The sequence below is a fragment of the Suricata suricatta genome, chromosome 14, assembly GCF_006229205.1.
Source record: "Suricata suricatta isolate VVHF042 chromosome 14, meerkat_22Aug2017_6uvM2_HiC, whole genome shotgun sequence".
In the NCBI taxonomy this organism is placed as follows: domain Eukaryota; kingdom Metazoa; phylum Chordata; class Mammalia; order Carnivora; family Herpestidae; genus Suricata; species Suricata suricatta.
Window position 1 is genome coordinate 39,678,518 of NC_043713.1, and position 7,497 is coordinate 39,686,014.

Genomic DNA, 7,497 nt, shown 5'->3' on the forward strand with positions numbered 1-7,497 from the left:
ACTTTGAATGTTTGGTGCCACCACTTTTTTAAGCCTTTAAGTGTCTCCCCACTTTCTTTTTCGAGGGCCATACTCAAATCTGTCCACATCTGCCTGGTTGTGAGGACTGCCAGGCAAATAAATTTATCTCTTGACAGGTAATGTAGCATAGTGGAAAACGCATGGACTTTGGACTCAGAGAATCTCGATTTGAATCAGCTTTGCTTCATACTAGCTGTTTTACTTGGGTTTTCTTACATAACTTCTGAGGCTTAATGCCCTTACCTGCTAAACAGGGATTGTGAATAGCACCTGCCTGGTAGGAAGGATTGAACACAATAACGGATGAGAAGCACAGCAAAGTTATCCACACAGTAATTCATGTTGGTCTAGTTGGTAGAGGTGGACTGGAGAGACTGGCAGGCTTGCCTTATCTTTTGTTTAAGCAATTTAATCTTTGGCTCTGTTTGTTGTGGATACTCTACAAAGGAAGTTGCAAACCCAAGGCTGTCTGTTTCTAGGTCCCAGTTTTTGGGATGGGAGTCACTATTTTACAACTCAGTTTAGGACTCATTTCATTTTTTGCCCTAACTATAGTCACTGCCGTTATAAAATATGGATGTAGTGTCAGAATTGGAATATTTGTTAACTTAGTAGTTGCCTCTTCAGATTGTGAAACATGTAGAGATGTAAGTAATTATCAGGGCAGTCAAGGGATGCCTGTTTATTTCAGTGGGGCTCACTGCGCTGCATGGCTATCACTCCAGATAACTTGTGGAAATAAAGGTAGTGAATCAAGGAGAGAAGAGGAGTCCTACTGTTTCTGTTAATGCTGGGAAATATGAGAAGCGTGATGGTCTCCTCCTCATTGCCATGCAAGGATGGGACCCTGAATAACCAGCATTGTGGAGGGACAGCTGTTGGAACTGGGCTTTGTTGTTTATTGTAAGTTAAAATAGAACCATTAAATCATATTGCTTAAGATTACTGCTCCCAGCAAATAGGTCAAGGGTGACATTTGCATCAGTGGCATTTAAACTTTGTCCTAGGCTTTGAGCTTCTGTGAAGCTTACGTTTGGCAGGCTCAGAAAGTATCCATTCAAGGAAACTGACTCTGCAGCAGGTTGAGTTTATAAATGGGGAATTTCGGACCGGGGGCTCCATTTAGCAGAATGTTGCCAGCCTGACTGAATGGGAAGAGATTTCAGTATTTGGCATGTGGTTCAGTGATGATCACCTTTTCTAATATGACACAGAAATCCTTTTTTCTAATGTAAAAAAATTTCTTGGACCTGAACTTCTATTTAGAAAAAAAAAAAAAACTATGAGGAAATCTAATAAAAAGGCAGCATTGCCTTGAAATGACTTTGTATTTTATAAATCAAAATGTGCATGTGTGTGTTTGAAAAATGGTAAGCAATTTCTGGATGAAGTAGCAACTTCGGTAGCTTGTGACAAAGATGGGCAGGTCCTTTGCCTTATCTACGAGGCCCACAGATGGTGGTCCTGAAGGGGGAGCTCTTGGGGTTTCTTCTGCTAAGGCCTTTGTCTATGACAGCCTGTGGGTGGAGAAATTCAGTGAACAATGGAGATCTTGTGGCAGAAAAAGCTTCAAGCATACCCTTGCCCTCAAGCAACGAAGACCTCTGGCTGGAAGAGTGTGTTAGGAACCTGGTTCATACACATGAACCCAGAAGCAGGTGTAAATAAAGAGCTTGACTAGTAGTTCAGACTAAAGTTGCCCAACATACTTGGGAAAAGGAGAGTTGTCAATGTTGGGTTGTGGCATTGAGGAAGACTTTGTGGAAGAGAGATTTTTGGTGGGGGCTGGAGTGAAATGAAAGACCCAAAGATTCAGAAAAGAAAGAGGATAGAGAGAGACATGTCCATGAATCTTTGCTTCTCTAGCCCACACCTTTACCTTCTCCATGTTCCCCCCACCTCTTCCTTCTTATGCCCTGTTTTGTGCGTCCTTCTAGCTTGGTATCTCTGTTTTGTGGCTTGTGTTGTGTCTCTTGCAGAGCATGAGGAAGATCACTCTTCCACAAAAGGGTACAATGAGTCAGGTGCAATATGCTGGAGCATATTGGAGTTAGGTGGGAGGCCGATTAAGCTGGGATCCTGGGAAGAGGGGCCCTGTGGGCCACCGGGGGTCTAAGGTCCCCAGATTCATTGCCCAGGCCCTCAGGCACAGCTGCTCTGAAACCCACTCTGGCTTCCTTTTGCTGCTTCCTTCCTGGTTTTGCACTGCAGTTGTGCTGCGTGTTTTCCCCTGTGCGGCCATTAGGGTCAAATCAGAGATGAGGATCCAAACCTCTGAAGCAGCCCCTCCACCCTGAGCTGGGCTCACAGGAGGGGGCTGCGCTCTGCCTTACGGTCTTGCCCCAAAGTGGCCTCCTTGCTTCTTCTGGGGCTGTTGGCATAGGCCCATGACTATCTGGAGAGGAATGGTCATGGTAGTCGGGAGCTGTTGGGGAACAGAGGACATTCTTGGAGCCCTGGTATGAAATGTTTGGTTGGATTCTTGGCTGAGATTTGATATTCAAAACCATCAGCTTTACTTTGCTTGTTCTTTCAATTTAGAGCTTGGACATTCTGGGAAAGCAGTATAAAAAATGGTTTATTGGGAGATTTCGACATTGGTTGATTTCTTTGAGGAGGATAATCTGGACTTGAATGTATAAGGGTTGCAATTTCAAGTCTGTATGGGGCCAAGCTGGGTGAGTGAAAACCGGTGGCTACAAAGGAAATGTACCCAGAAGGAGCCATGTCTCACCATTAGATTTCAGGAAAATTGGTCTCCTTTCAGCTTCCTCTTAGCTCTAGGGTCAGAGCTGCTAGATCAGCAGGGAATGGAGAGAGGGATAGTGAGAGGTGCTCAGAAAACACTCCTCAAAAAAGATAGAGCAGACATGGATTCAGTCCTGTCTGGCTGGAGCATCACTGTAGCTGTGAACTTTTTGGATATTCGTGTGTCTATTTACCTTTGGCATTTCTCTTATTCATTAGCAGGATTCATTATGCTCTGTTCTTGCAGAGAAAATTTTGGTAGGCAGTCACATCCTGTTGTGAAGTTGTTCCCAGTATTTCTATGCCTCTTCCTGCCCCAAGTGGAAGACAATCTCTGGTCTCCCAGAAGTAGATGAGGGTAGTGTGGAGTGGAGGAAATAACATGAGCTTCGGGTCAGACAACTCTGTGTTCAAATCCTGCCTTGACTACCTGCTGGGGGAGTGGAGAAGTATGATTACTCCAGAGTAATCATAGTGCCTATATTGAGGGGGTTGGTGAGGTTTGAAGGAAACAAGATGTGGAAAGTGCTGGTTTAACAAAGAACCAGCTGTCAGTAAATGTCTATCCTTTCCTGCCCCCCGCCCCCAACTTGGATGGCCGCTTGTAATACTTAGCTGCAGTGTGTCACCTTCATTCAGCCAGGCCTTGTTCTTTAGCCCCCCAGTTATAGAAACCTAGAACACCTCTCCGGAAAGGCACCTCAGTACTCCTCAATACAATCTCCCATTTTACAAATTAGAACACTGAGGTCCAGAGAGGCACTGTAGCTTGCATAAGCTAGTACCCGGTAGGCATCAGTGGAGGGATTGCTATGTGCTAGGCATTGGACACTGAATTCCTAAAATAGTTTTGTGGGATACTCGAGCACAGAACCCCATGCAGGGCTTGAACTCGTGACCTTGAGATCAAGACCTGAGCTGAGATCAAGAGTCATACACTTAACTGACCGAGACACTCAGGCGCCCATATGAGATACTCTAACATATCATAGATGACAAATGTAGAAAGATTTGGGCACTTAACCTACATTATACCAGTCAAGGCCACACAAACCTTCAGTGAGGACACCAGAGCTGGGGCTGAAATAGATTCTCTAGGCTCCACTTTCTTCTACCCAAGGATGGTTTTCCCTCACCTGAATGGGACAGTCTACCTGAAGGTCTTTATGTGTTCTTTGAAATCAAGAAAGCTCCTGAATTAAATCTATAAGAGGATCATCCACAGAGAAACATCTAGAAAAAGTTTTAATGTTTTTTAAAAAATGAATAAACTTTATTTTTTAGAGCAGTTTCAGATTTATAGTAAAGTGAATGGAAAGTATAGAGAATTTCCATATACCCTTTCAAATGCCCCACCACACAGTTCATGAGTGGGTACATTCATTACAGCTGATGAGCCAACACTGATACGTTACTAACTAAAACCTGTAGTTTACATTAGGGTTCATTCTTTGAGATGTACATTTTGACAAATGTATGATGACATATATCCACTGTCATAGTGTCACACAGAATGAATTTACTGTCCTAAACATCCTCTGTGTCCCTCCTATTTATCCCTCTATTCCCCCACCCCCAGCAACATTTAGTTTTTTATTGTCTCTATAACTTTGCCTTTTCTAGAATGTAATGTAGTCAGAATGACACAAGATGTAGCCTTTTCTGATTGTCTTCTTTCACATAGCAATAGGCATTTAAAGTTCCTCCATGTATTTTTGTAACTTGATAGCTCACTTCCCTTTATGGCCAAATGTTATTCCATTGTCTGGATGTATTACAGTTTGTTTGTCCATCCCCTACTGAAGGACACTTTGGTTGCTTTTGAGTTTTTGTTGCAGACTTTTGTATGGTAGAAATGGTTTTCTATTGGCAGCTAGAATGACTGGCCCAGCTTTAAGAATAATCTCAGCTTCTCCACTTACATTTGTTTATTTCAATCTGGTTTGCTTCCCTTATCACACACAAGGATTCCTCATTTCCCCAAGCTCATGTTCCTTTATCTAAAGAGGGGCACTCTATAACATATAACTGGCAGAGTTTGGGGGCTTGGGGGCGGACCTCTAAGAGCCTGAGTCCACACAGTGGTTCCCTTGGGCCCTCAGACTTGATTAGAGTTAGGGGAGCTTACACTTAGAAGCAATCAGCAGCCATGAAGTCTTCACCCAAAGAAACATCTCACAGGGGAGATTCTGACACATTGCAGGCCCTTCAGGGCACTTTGGGCACAGGAGAGCTTCTCAGTAACTTTCAGTCCCACTTTCCTTCTAAAGTTGGCTCAGGAAAGAAGTGCCTTAACAGCTAATGCTCTCCAGAGCACAATGGAGAGTAAGTGGAGAATATAGGCGGTCGTGTGTGTGTGTGTGTGTGTGTGTGTGTGTAAGTGTGTGGGCTGGGGCAGGTGGTAGGGAGGCACAGGGGACATGCTGCACATGTAGACCTAGTGGGAAGTACCTGAACTCTGATATTTTGTCACTATGTTGCAAAGTGGCTGTGGAAACTGTCACGTTTCGCCAACACCCTGCTGTCTCAGTGCGTCCCTTTCTTTCACTGAAGAGCTGAGTCTTGCAGGTTTCCCATGTTCTATTTGCTCCGACGTTTACATAGACATTTCTCCTCTCACTTTAGATTTAGCTCTTCTTTGCCTCCGTAAGAAAGAACGCTGCTGGGAGGCGCTGCCCTGGACGGCCGGGCTGGTGAGGGCAGCATGATGCGTTTCATTAGGCTTCGTTTGTTTCATTAGGCTTCGCATTTTATCATTGTTTTACAATCTGTTCAATGATCTTAGTCAACTTTAAGTGAAAATAAAAATGTATTCCTGTGGTCTTTGGGGAATGATTTTCTTGGACGATCGAATCAAAACACCCCTTTCTTCAGTTGCTAATATTGGAAATAAGAGAAGGAATTGAGAGAAGGCAGAAATAAAATGAGGCAGACATTTTTTTCTGGCGTCATCGATGAAAGCATCTTGGTGACGCACATGTTCCAACAAGCCATGTATAAAAATGCACTCATGTATGTGTCTACATTCATAAGCTAGGGTGGCTTATCACACTTGGAAATGACTACATGAAGGGGCCCAGTCAGAGAGAGGGTGGTGGGTGGTCCGAGGGCTCGGGAAGGTGGGGGCAGGTGAAGGACCAGCACTCACAGCAGCTTGCTGGTCGTTTCTGGGGCAGAGAGGTGGAGCCTACACCTTGGCACACTCACCTGTGGAGGCTGCCACTGTGTGTCAGGGCCAAGTTCAGCAGCCTAGGCAAGGCCGTCAAGATAATTTATGTGCAAGCATATTTGATGCCAGGCTGAAGGCAAGACTGAGATCCCCAAACAAGAAGGATGATTAACAAAATTCATGTACCAAGTCCTGCTTACTTTTCATGGTGAAGTATACTTATGTATAACTCAAGGCCAATTGAATGCTTAATTATAACTCAGAAATTTATTATTTTTAAAATTTTTAATGTTTATTTTTTTTAGAGAGAGAGACAGAGACAGAGCATGGGCAGGAAATGGGCAGAGAGAGAGGGAGACACAGAATCTGAAGCAGGCTCCGGGTTCTGAGCTCTCAGCACAGAGCCTGATGTGGGGCTCATACTCATGGACCATGAGATCATAACCTGAGCCGAAGTCAGACATTTCACTGACTGAGCCACCCAGACACCCCTAACTCATAAACATTATTTAACATAATGACTACATTAGTGTTTACTTCTGGAAAAGATGTCACTGAAATTTCCACCTGTGCCCACAGTGGAAATTCAATTATATTCTCCATATCGATAAATATGGCCTCAAGCATGTAGTGGGATAAGAATTATTTGTTGGATGCATTAATCACTGATGGGTATAAATGTTGCTGTACCAATTACTGTGAAAGACCTGCATGCAAACAAATACATAACTAGAACTGATATAGAAGAATGCCTACGACTCAAGAGTTTGATATTCTTCCTTCTCTGGGCATTGATTTCTTTTTGGTAATGTGTCTGATTTTCAAAATCCCCCTTTTATGGTGTATATACATTCAACTCTAAGGAATCACATGGGGAGAGACTATACTGTAAATCAAGAAAAATCCCCATGAAGCTTTACTACCTACAGTGGTATGGACGAAACCCTTTGTGTCTCCATTTTATCCTTCTTTCTGCCCATAGTGGGAGAGAGTGGGGCAGGTTTGGAGAACATGGGATAGGCCCGGCCTGGGGCATGAGGTTATCTGGGGTGCAGACTGAGCTGAGTGGGACGTGGAAGTCATATTCTGAAGGAGAACCAAGGTCAAAGTTGTGTTAATATGTCCATGAGCTGATGGTCGATGTAAAAGACTAGGTAGCTAGCACACCCCAAGTCTTTGGCAAAGGAAAGCAGCCAACCAGGAGTGGACAAACTCTGATGGGGAAATTGAGAGGTGGTCTGAGGGGATCATGGAGGTCCAGTGCAGACCATCCGGGTTTTTGTGTGTGGACGCTGGGTGGGCTTCTTCAGATAACGGACTGTGAAGGGGTAGTGAATCCCTTGCAATATTGGGAATGTTAAAATTGTATGAAGTTTAAGTGTAGCTCTGCATGTAACAGACCACCTAGGCAAGAGTGGCTTGAACAACAGGTTCGTAGCTCCAGGGACAGCTCCTGGGTGATTCTTTGGCTCTCAAGGTCACCACCACAGCTGTCCCCCTGTGTCTTTGGATGACAGCAGCCTAAGTCCAAAGGGCATTTCTGCTTCTCAGGGAGAAAA